Genomic DNA, 12,121 nt, shown 5'->3' with positions numbered 1-12,121 from the left:
GTGCATCTTATTCTCTCACACACAGGAGCTGATGTACGCAGGCAGGTCTGCCACGTACAAATGGAACACATTCACACGCACACACTAATACCACATAATGGAAAAACACTTGTACATTTTTGGGGGTTTCTGTCTTCTGTGTGGTTCAGTTGGTACGGAGCGTGGGGTTCAAAACCTGCTGGGGTCACGTACACTAAAATATATGCATTATATGTATTTTATCACTTTAGTTATTAGAACTATTTAAATAAGATTCATTTTAATTAACATTTTTAAAACAACAACACAGGGGACACCCCGCCACTGTTTTTGTTAAACAGCTAAGAGACGGGGCTGGAGAAATGTAACTACTCTTAAATTCATAGAGAGAGCTACAGTATGTATGCAAGGACTGACCATTATAAGAATATTCTAAGATGAATACACAACACAGAGGACTAGAGGTCAAGAGGGAATCAATGGAAATAGTTGTTTTTCAGTTCAACATCTGTTTAGAATCTGTGTAGGGGTTCCAACCAGGGACTCACAGCTACATGTGGCAAGTTCTCATTGGTCCAAGTTGTCTATACATTGAGCCTGAAACGGGATTCTTGGTATTTGGACATTGGCCCAATTTTATTGCAAGGAATTCTAATTGGTCAGCCACCTGCTAGGATTGAGGCTATAAACCTCATCCTGTCTCTTTGTTCAGTGGAGAAATACTGAGGACAGGGAAGAATGAACATCTGCCATCTACTTTCCAGCATAATGACAATGATTTGATCTCTTTGAATAAATTTGCTTTGGGGTCCGTGTTATTGAAGAACAATATCAACTGCTAACACCATTCATGATCAAAATGATAGTATGAACCATTTTAGGCTATACAGTGCTTGTTTATAATTCCATCGTAAAACAAGCTTATTTTGGGGGTTCTGATGGGGTTAGACAGTTAAACTAAGCTCATGAGGTATTTCTAAGTTACATTTTTCAAGAATCAATAGGTAAATATCACTAATTTAAATTGATGTTAAAAAAATTGATATAGTAATTGCAGATTGCCCCTTTAAATCATGCTACAGCTATATTGTGTAACGTTGGTCCTTTCTTCATGCAGTAGCTTCCTGTTTATCATATTTGAGATGACCACACTCTTGAGCAAACTGTTGCTGCCAACCCAAAATTGGGGGAAAACCAATGACACACTGGGAATGTTAGGTTCTCAGAATTAGTTAAGGATTTGTAGGAGGATGTTTGTTCTGTTTTGAATCATAATGTAGGATGGTGTGTGTGTGTGTGTGTGTGTGTGTGTGTGTGTGTGTGTGTGTGTGTGTGTGTGTGTGTGTGTGTGTGTGTGTGTGTGTGTGTGTGTGTGTGTGTTCCTCTGCAGATGGAAAACCAAGACTCTACAGCCTGGCTGCCGTGTGTTTTGGAGTCCTGTGTGTTCTACAAGTCACTCTCAACATCTCCCTGAGGCTGGCTTTCTGTGAGTGAGGCTTCATGCCAAATTACACCCTATTAGTCCACTGGTCAAAAGTAGTATATATATATATATATATATACACACATATAGGGTGCCATTCCAGGTTTAGTGCATTACTTTTGACCAGGACCCATAGGACAGATATGTATTTCATTATCACACTGTAGTTCTGATCTCACAAAGCAAGGATCACAATTCAGACTTGACTTTACATGGCTTGTGGGACCAATAGTTTGTCAATATTGTTGACACACAAAAAAAAGAATGTCAACATTGTCAACGGAAAATGTAGCAACTACGGTAACTGGTGCCCTTGGCCTTGTGTAAGTCACTGAACACGGTGTACAATGTACACACCACAACCAGGTCTGTGTCCCAAATGGAATCCTATCCTCTTTAAAGTGCACTACTTTTGACCAGGGCACATAGGGCTTTGATAGAAAGTAGCTCACCATATAATAAATAGGGTGCCATTTGGGACACATCCCAGGAACTTCTCTTTTCTTTCTTTCAGCCTGCTCTAACGAAGAGAGAACCCAGTTAGAGGACTGTTACAACACCACTGGACTGGCACAAGACAGAGACCAGCCAGATACCAGTAGTCTCATGGTTATGTCTACAGACATAGACCAGTGCAGGGCGAACATAAACCAGTTACTGAGGGAGAGAGACCGGTTACAGAGGGAGAGAGACCAGTTACAGAGGGTGAGAGACCGGTTACAGAGGGAGAGAGACCGGTTACAGAGGGAGAGAGGCCCGTTACAGAGGGAGAGAGACCCGTTACAGAGGGAGAGAGACCCATTACAGAGGGAGAGACCTGTTACAGAGGGAGAGAGACCCATTACAGAGGGAGAGAGACCCATTACAGAGGGAGAGAGACCCGTTACAGAGGGAGAGAGACCAGTTACTGAGGGAGAGAGACCCGTTACAGAGGGAGAGAGACCCGTTACAGAGGGAGAGAGACCCATTACAGAGGGAGAGAGACCCGTTACAGAGGGAGAGAGACCCGTTACAGAGGGACCGTTACAGAGGGAGAGAGACCCGTTACAGAGGGAGAGAGACCCGTTACAGAGGGAGAGAGACCCGTTACAGAGGGAGAGAGACCCATTACAGAGGGAGAGAGACCCGTTACAGAGGGAGAGAGACCCGTTACAGAGGGAGAGAGACCAGTTACAGAGGGTGAGAGACCGGTTACAGAGGGAGAGAGACCCGTTACAGAGGGAGAGAGACCCGTTACAGAGGGAGAGAGACCCGTTACAGAGGGAGAGAGAGCGGTTACAGAGGGAGAGAGACCCGTTACAGAGGGAGAGAGACCAAGAGAAAACTGACAAAAAACAGTTAGAGGAGCGTTACATTGCCCTGACTATAGAAAGGACAGGTTTAGTGACAGGGTCAGTCTTCTGACCAATGAGAAGGTGATGCTGGAGAAGAAGATCTCTGGGTGTGGTAAGTTGTCAAATCAGTCACTAGGGCTGCATCCCTCTTATCTACCCTTCATTCTCCCGAAGTGTGCACTTGTAGTGTGCACTTGGACACTGGCTGCGTTCCGATTCTCTAACCTTTTCCAGAAGTGTGCACTTGTTCAGTCATGCATTTAAATGCATTGGATTGGTGCAAGCATGGCTGGAAGGAGTTTTCACCATATTCCTTTAACTCCATGAGGGAGAGTGTACATTTCAGGAGAAGGGTAGAGCTTCGGAATTTAACCTCCTGTGTGCACCCTCGTTATGGATTTACCAACAGTTAATTACAATGTTAGAATGTGTTGTTCAATACGTGTAACATACAGTATATTTCTCCAACAGAGCTAAACAGTTGTCTAAAAATCAGGAAAACCTGTCGTGAAGGAAACCTGTCCCAATAATCTCTACTTTCTCCAGAGGTGTGCACTTGTTCACTTCCCTTCATGGATTTAAAAAGAAATGACTGGTATATAGGAGTTCCCTCTAGTGCCCATGCCTACACCAACCAATGCTTTTAGATTTGTGGGAAGTAGTGGATGAGTGCACACTTAAGGAGAAAGAAGAGATTTTTGGAGCGCAAGCCAGATCTGAATATTTGAAAACCAATATAGCGGACACTGTGTGTGTTGTCTGTAGGTACTGGAAGAGTGGTGGAGCAGATCTGGTGATAAATAGCAAGGAGGAGCAGGTGTGAGAGAGGAGAGAGGGAGAGAGAGGGGAGAGGGAGAGAGGGGGGAGAGAGAGAGCGAGAGAGATGTAACATGAATTAACTGATATTTGACATGAGGGAAAGGGAGAAGGGGGAGATAGAGGAGGGGGAGCGAGAGGAGAGAGGGAGAGGGGGAGAGAGAGAAGAGATATGTAATATGAATTAACTGATGTGACATGAGAGAGGAGAGGGAGATAGAGGTAGGAGAGAGAGGGGAGAGCGAGAGGAGAGAGGGGAGAGCATTAGAGAGAGAGAGAGAGAGAGAGAGAGAGAGAGAGAGAGAGGGGAGAGAGAGATGGAGAGATAGAGAGGGGAGAGAGAGGGGAGAGGGAGTGAGAGGGGAGAGAGGGGAGCGAGCGAGGTGATAGAGAGAGGGGTGATGGAGAGAGTGGAAATAGAGAGAAGGGAGAGTGTGATAGAAATGGGATAGAGAGAGTGAGAGGGGAGAGCAAAAGGTGTGAGGGGAGAGAGGGGAGATGGAGAGGGGCGAGGGAGAAAGAGAGAAGAGAGAGAGGGGATAAAGGAGAGAGAGAGGGAGAAAGAGAGGGGGGAGAGGGGCGAGAGAGTGCGTAAGCAAGGGGATATGTGAATTGAATGAACTGATATGTGACATTAATTAATGCTAAAATTAATGCTCTGCCCCACCTGCCCTGAATGACGGGTCGCAACTGCCTGTCCTTGATTCCTTCTCAAAACACATTGGATGAGAACTTCTGAGGGGAGGGACCTTGGATCTTCTCTTCCAATGTGGTTTGGGAATGAGGCGAGGAGAGAGGACACAAGGAAATGAGGGAAGGTGAATTCAGAAAGAGCCAAGGGGTGCGTTCCAATATTCTATATTTTCTCCATAAGTGTGCACTTGCCCACTTCCCTTAATGGATTTGAAAGGAAATCACTGGTGTGTGGAAATTCCCTCTAATGCACATGCCTACACCAACCCAATGCTTTTAGATCCGTGGGAAGTAGTGGTTGAGCGCACACTTCAGGAGAAAGGAGAGATTATTGGAACGCAACCCAGATCTGAATATTTGAAAACCAATATGGTGGACGCTGTGTGTGTTGTCTTTAGGCACTGGAAGCGTGGTCAGTCGGACCATGGAGTTTCCAACAACGAGGACTGTGCCGAGGAATACCATCTGGACGGCGTTTTAGCCAACTGGAACGATGCGACCACATGCTGCGCTGGATCTGTGAGAAATGACATATAGGTCAAATCCACATCTTGTTTAAATGTGTTTATTATATTATAATCTTCAACTGTTTGTTGTACATTAACATTTTCCCAAAGATTGTGTAATTAACTGTGAGCACATGCATTTACTTGTACATGGCATTATCATTCTTGCTTTCAGCTGTAATTCATTTTCGGCAATAGATTATTTGCAGCCTTTTGGATCAGTCACAACACTGTATCAGTTTCAGCTTTGTCCTCTTCCCTCTTAAACAGTTTATTAATGAAGTATTACTTGTATGAAATTGTATGAAATGGCACTGCTTCTATGAAATGATGTAATGGTATGAAATGGCACTGCTTCTATGAAATGATGTAATGGTATGAAATGGCACTGCTTCTATTAAATAAGAAATGTGAGGATGCTGTGTTCTGTTTAGTGACCATAGGGACTATAGCACATGGACCTTTAAACGTAGGTTAACAGAAAGAAGAAAACATTAAGGTAAATATGTAAATGTTTTAGCTTTGCCTTAGGACTCTTATCCCCTATACTGAAAAAACATGTGCAAACTCTACACACGGTGCCAACGCTTAGCAAGTCTTTCTAACAATATTTCTGGACTGATATCAATCATTGTTTTCACACTGACCACATTAATTAAATTCAGCCTTCCTCCAGTCCGACTTTTGACCACAGCCTTATGGACCCTGGTCGAAAGTAGTGCACTAAATAGGGAATAGGTTGCTATTTGTGACACACTTTGGCCTCTCCCCAAACCTGACATAAAAAAATACAAATACAAATAATAAATCCTCAATTCCTCACCCATTCAATACAAAACATTGTTACCTGTTGAGGTAACTTGGTTGTGTGAATAATTCCTTAACAATATACTGGTCTAAAGACACAGTTCATGAAGCAGGAGGACGATGCAGCTGATCTGTCTACAAAATAAGTTGTTAAAGGCAGAGCGTAACTTTCACTATTCTGAAATAGCATTTTCCAGTTATGTCATTGGAATGTGATTCAAAACAAAGTTACGATGTGCTTTAGGACCATGCGGACGTCTCTGAGCGGTCAGGTAGGCTGTTGAGTGTTTATCTGACTGGATGAAAAAAATATATATATATGTTTTTTATATATGTATATATATATAAGTTACACCCCTGGGCAGAGCCATACATATAACAGGCATTACACATTTCTATATTGATGGTGATTACGACAGACATGCAGAATCAAATGCAAGGTTATCTTCCATCAGAAACATCAACTTCCTGTTTACAGGTCACATGACAGCTAAGAAACTGAGCTTGTAGAAAACAGCCAGTAGGGGAAGACAAACACTAATATAAGTAGGTATTCATACACATGTAACAGGAGAGACTAAAGCCTTGTTCACATTGGCAGTTTGAAATTACTTAAATCCTTTTGTTTTGCATATCCGATTCGAATCTGTTCTTTTTCCTGCAGTCTGAACAGCCAAAAACCAAATGGAATCGGATATTTCAAGCCACATTTCAAATTACCTTCCTGGGTGGTTTGAAGTCAGATACAAATCTGGTTCCTTGCCATGCGACTTGTGTCTGAATGGTCAAATTTGATTTGTTTGCCCTCAAGTGGTTTTTCGACTGTAATTCAGCATATCCTGTTGCTTGCTAGCTACTCTGTTGACAGTTTGACAAGAACATGTTGTCACGAGTTACAAAGCCAGAACCCAGAAGCAGACCAGGACAAGGTAAGTTGAAACGAAGGTGAGTGTTTATTTACAAATTCAAGAGTGATGCTGAATAATCCAGGGAACAGAGCGGGCGGCGTTGATTAGTTGTTGGGGGTGCAGTGGTTGATCCGATCATGGCTCGGCAGCCGCCGACCACCAGGCAGAGGTTGGATGAAGGTTCCGGACGAGTGACTGCAGATGGAACAAAACGGAGGTAAGTAAACAACAAACCAACAAGGTGCAAAACAACAAAACTAACGCTAGAAGCTCTACGACTGATACTCTGGTAAACCTACTGTTCATGGCTAACGATCCGGCAGGGAATGGATGTTAGGCCAGAGCCTAAGAAGGGTGATGATCAGGACCAGGTGTGCAGATTGCTGATGGGATGCAGGTGCGGAAATCAAGAGAGCTCCCCGGAGCGTTCCAGAACCCTCGGGAAACTGGAGATCCCGAGCAGAAAAACTAGTCCACAGACAGGACCCGACTCAGACTGCCGGGATCGTTACAGTACCCCCCTCCGACGAACGCCACCGGGCGGACTCCCGGAGCGCCAGGATGGAGGCGGTAGAAGTCACGGATGAGGTCAGCATCTAGGATCTGTCGCCGCGGAATCCAACTCCTCTCTTCAGGACCATACCCCTCCCAGTCCACGAGATACTGGAAACCCCGGCCCCGCCGTCTGGAATCCATGATGCGTCGCACCGTGTAGGCAGGACCACCTCCGATCATCCGAGGAGGAGGAGGAGGAGGCGGAGGAGGCAACAGAGGACTGAGGAAAACAGGCTTGAGGCAGGAGACATGAAAGGTGGGATGGACTCTGAGCGTCCTCGGGAGTTTGAGTCGAACTGCCACCGGGTTGATCACCTTCTCCACCACAAACGGACCAATGAACTTCGGTAACAACTTCCTAGACTCAGTCCGTAAAGGAAGATCCCGTGTGGCCAACCAGACCCTATCTCCGATGGTGTAGGTGGGAGCGGGGATCCGGCGACGATTCGCCTGGAGCTGATACCGGTCCGAAACTCTAAGGAGTGCCTTTCTGGCCCGATGCCAGGTCCGGTGGCAACGACGAATATGGGCCTGAACAGAAGGCACTGAGAGCTCCTTCTCCTGAGAAGGGAACAAGGGAGGTTGGTAGCCATACAGGCACTGGAAGGGAGACATCCCAGTGGCAGATGTAGGGAGAGTATTGTGGGCATACTCAACCCAAGGCAACTGAGAGACCCAGGAGGTGGGGTTGGAAGAGGCCAGGCAGCGTAGCGTGGATTCCATCTTCTGGTTGGCTCTCTCCGCCTGACCATTAGATTGGGGGTGAAAACCAGATGTGAGACTGACTGTAGCTCCAATGGCCAAACAGAAGGACTTCCAGACAGCAGAGGTAAACTGAGGGCCACGGTCGGAAACGATATCACTGGGCAACCCGTGGACCCTGAAAACCTCCCTAACCAGGATCTCGGACGTCTCCGAGGCAGAGGGAAGCTTGGCAATTGGCACAAAGTGGGCGAACTTGCTGAATCTGTCCACGATAGTCAGAACGACCGTGTTCCCCTCAGAAGCGGGCAACCCAGTGACAAAGTCCAGGGCCAGATGCGACCATGGTCGCCGGGGAATAGGAAGGGGGTGAAGTAGTCCAGAGCTGGGCCGATTGGTACCCTTATTCTGCGCACACACTGGACAGGCAGCAACATAACCCCGAGTATCCTCGGCCATGGCAGGCCACCAAAACGTCTGCGAAGAAACGCCATCGTCCGAGCCACGCCAGGGTGACAAGCCATCTTGCTGGCGTGGGACCATTTGAGGACCGCAGGACGAACCGACTCAGGCACAAACAACCGACCGGGTGGACCGTTACCGGGACCGGGCTGCGTCCGAAGAGCCGCCATCACCTCCTCCTCAATCTTCCACCTAACAGCTCCCACGACGCAGTTCCGGGGAAGAATTGTCTCGGTCTTGGACCCACCCTCCTCCGTCTTGGAGAACATCCGAGACAAGGCGTCCGCCTTGCCGTTCTTAGATCCAGGTCGGAACGTCAGGGAAAAATTGAATCGTCCGAAAAACAACGACCACCTGGCCTGACGGGAGTTGAGACGTCTAGCCGATTGCACGTAAGCAAGATTCTTGTGGTCAGTCCAGACAATAAACGGTTGCTCCGCCCCCTCCAACCAGTGGCGCCACTCCTCCAAGGCAAGTTTCACCGCGAGAAGCTCCCGGTTACCCACATCGTAATTCCTCTCCGCAGGCGAAAGGCGACGAGAGTAGTAGGCGCAGGGATGGAGTTTACTGTCCGTGGAGCATCGCTGCGACAGGATGGCGCCAACTCCCACATCAGACGCGTCCACTTCAACGACGAACTGACGGGCCGTGTCCGGTTGAGAGAGAATCGGTGCGTTGGTGAATCGCCTCTTCAAATCCAGAAACGCTCGATCCGCCTCCGGATTCCACTTGAAGCTCCTGATACTGGAAGTCAAGGCAGTTAACGGAGCGGCCACACGGCTGTAATCCCGGATGAATCTGCGGTAGAAATTCGCAAACCCCAAAAATCTCTGGAGCTGCAATCTCGTACCGGGCTGGGCCCATTCCAGAACCGCTCTAACCTTCTCCTGGTCCATCCTAATCTCTCCCCTGGAGATGATGTACCCGAGAAAGGATGTCGTGTGGGCGTGAAACTCGCACTTCTCGGCCTTCACGAACAGGCGATTCTCCAACAATCGCTGCAGAACCTGCCGGACATGCTGGACGTGGTCGGAAGGTTCCTTCGAGAAGATCAGAATGTCATCCAGGTAAACAAACACAAAGAGACCGATCATATCTCTCAGGACGTCGTTCACCATACTCTGGAATACCGCTGGAGCATTGGTCAGTCCAAACGGCATCACCTGATACTCGAAGTGACCCATCGGTGTATTGAAACCCGTCAACCACTCGTCTCCCTCTCTGATCCGGACCATGTGATACGCATTGCGTAGGTCTAGCTTGGTGAACACCGTAGCACCCTGTAAGGAGTCGAAGGCAGAACTCATCAAGGGCAGGGGATACTTGTTCTTGACCGTGATGTCATTCAACCCCCGATAATCAATACACGGTCGAAGAGAGCCATCCTTCTTACCCACAAAGAAGAATCCTGCCCCCAGGGGGTGATGACGAGGGACGAACGAGACCAGCAGCTAGGGACTCCTTGATGTAGGTCTCCAAAGCCTCACGTTCAGGGCGGGAGATACTGTATAACCTTCCCTTGGGGTAGACAGCTCCAGGGAACAGGTTGATGGCACAATCATATGGTCGGTGGGGAGGGAGTGACAGAGCCTTCTGCTTACTGAACACTTCCCCCAAATCGTGATATGTCTCGGGAACCAGGGACAAATCTGGGGGTTTAGCCTCAATCACCTGACTGGGAACCGAATGGGGACAGGCAGTCTTGAGACAGTTAGCATGACAATCAAGGCTCCAACTCGTTACCTTGCCCGTCACCCAATCGAACGTGGGATTGTGTTCCTTCAGCCAGGGGTATCCAAGGACCAGAGGAACATGGGAAGACGGCAGAATGAAGAATGAAATCATCTCCGAATGATTCCCCGACAACAGCATCTTAACCGGTTCAGTCCTCATCGTGATACGTGCCAGACTACTGCCGTTCAGAGTGGTCGCTTCAATGGCTTCCGGCAATTGCTCCTTGGAAAGCCCCAGCTGTTCCACCAACTCGGCATCAAGAAAGCTTCCATCGGCACCTGAATCGATAAAAGCGTTAATCGCTAAGCTCTGATTCCTGTTCACAAGGGTAGCCGGGAAACGGGGTCTGACAGAGGTACTGAGAGGTTGAAACTGGCTCGCTAAAAGTCCTCCCAACTTTAGCGAGCCGGGCAGTTTGACGACCGCCGGGAACAAGTGGAGATGTAATGTCCCGAGCTACCACAGTAGAGGCAGCAGTTGGTCTTACGTCTATGTTGACGCTCCTCCTTGGTTAACCCGTGCCGCCCCACTTGCATGGGTTCAGAATCGGGAGAGAGGACCTCTCCACTAATCCTTTGTGGTGGAGAATGATCGACGTGTTCTGGTCCACCACCCGACCCGACTGGGAACTGAGAAGCTGATCGACTGGACGGACCCCATTGCTTCTCCCTCCTTCGCTCTCGGACTCGATTATCCACCCGAATAGACAAGGCTACCAAGCTGTCCAGGTCACTAGGCTCCGGATAGGAGATCAGCTCATCCTTGAGCTGCTCCGACAGACCCTGGTAAAAGGCCGCTTGCAGAGACTCCTCATTCCACCCACTCTCCACAGCCAACGTCTTGAACTCGATCACGAAGTCGGCCACGCTGCGAGTTCCTTGGTGGAGCGAAAACAGGCGCCTAGCTGCGTCCCTCCCTCGGACGGAATGGTCGAAGAGCTTCCTCATCTCGGCCGTGAACCCCTGGTATGAAGCCATGCAGGGGTCTTGTCGTTCCCAAACGGCTGAAGCCCACTCCAGCGCTCGACCACGCAGCAACTCAATCACAAAGGCTATCCTAGCCTTGTCTGTGGCATAAGAGTAGGGCTGTAGATCGAACACTAACCCACACTGCATAAGGAAAGAACGGCATCTTCCCAGCTCCCCCTCATATTTATCCGGCGTCGGAACCTTGGGCTCACGGAAGGACACCGCTTCAGACGCGGCAGGCGAGATGGGTGAAACCGGTAGTGGATCCTCCACCGGAAACTTGCGCTGGTTCTGGACCTCCGTCAGACCGGTAGAAAGGTTCCGAACTGCCAACGCGATCTCCTGTAGCTCCGTGCTATGATGGCCCAACATCTTCTCCTGATGGGTAATGGCATGGCGAACAGAGTCCAGGTCCGCTGGGTTCATTACTGGCCGGATCGTTCTGTCACGAGTTACAAAGCCAGAACCCAGAAGCAGACCAGGACAAGGTAAGTTGAAACGAAGGTGAGTGTTTATTTACAAATTCAAGAGTGATGCTGAATAATCCAGGGAACAGAGCGGGCGGCGTTGATTAGTTGTTGGGGGTGCAGTGGTTGATCCGATCATGGCTCGGCAGCCGCCGACCACCAGGCAGAGGTTGGATGAAGGTTCCGGACGAGTGACTGCAGATGGAACAAAACGGAGGTAAGTAAACAACAAACCAACAAGGTGCAAAACAACAAAACTAACGCTAGAAGCTCTACGACTGATACTCTGGTAAACCTACTGTTCATGGCTAACGATCCGGCAGGGAATGGATGTTAGGCCAGAGCCTAAGAAGGGTGATGATCAGGACCAGGTGTGCAGATTGCTGATGGGATGCAGGTGCGGAAATCAAGAGAGCTCCCCGGAGCGTTCCAGAACCCTCGGGAAACTGGAGATCCCGAGCAGAAAAACTAGTCCACAGACAGGACCCGACTCAGACTGCCGGGATCGTTACACATGTGGTAGCTAACTAGCTTGTTAGAGATGCACGATGCAGAAATCACTTCGCCATTTCCTGGTTGCTAAAATTCGAATAGTTTGCCTAATTCCAGTTTATGTGACAAACAAGAAAGTACAGTGTAGAGAATAATTGTACCATCTAAACCGCCGTTAAATATATTTTCAGCTGTTTGAAGCTAGTGTACAAAAC

At 48.3% G+C, this 12,121-nt stretch overlaps 1 long non-coding RNA gene across 1 annotated transcript; it reads left to right on the top strand.

The window, feature by feature from the left end:
- The first annotated feature begins 2,711 nt into the window (after nt 1-2,711).
- On the top strand, nt 2,712-5,225 carry LOC121560331. The gene is made up of 2 exons (XR_006659325.1): nt 2,712-2,908; nt 4,704-5,225. It is a non-coding gene; the product is annotated as an uncharacterized LOC121560331 (long non-coding RNA).
- The last annotated feature ends 6,896 nt before the right edge of the window (nt 5,226-12,121 follow it).

This window comes from Coregonus clupeaformis, unplaced genomic scaffold (assembly GCF_020615455.1).
Source record: "Coregonus clupeaformis isolate EN_2021a unplaced genomic scaffold, ASM2061545v1 scaf1104, whole genome shotgun sequence".
In the NCBI taxonomy this organism is placed as follows: domain Eukaryota; kingdom Metazoa; phylum Chordata; class Actinopteri; order Salmoniformes; family Salmonidae; genus Coregonus; species Coregonus clupeaformis.
The sequence above is the reverse complement of the archived record's forward strand: the minus strand, read 5'-3'. Positions and strand labels throughout refer to the sequence as shown.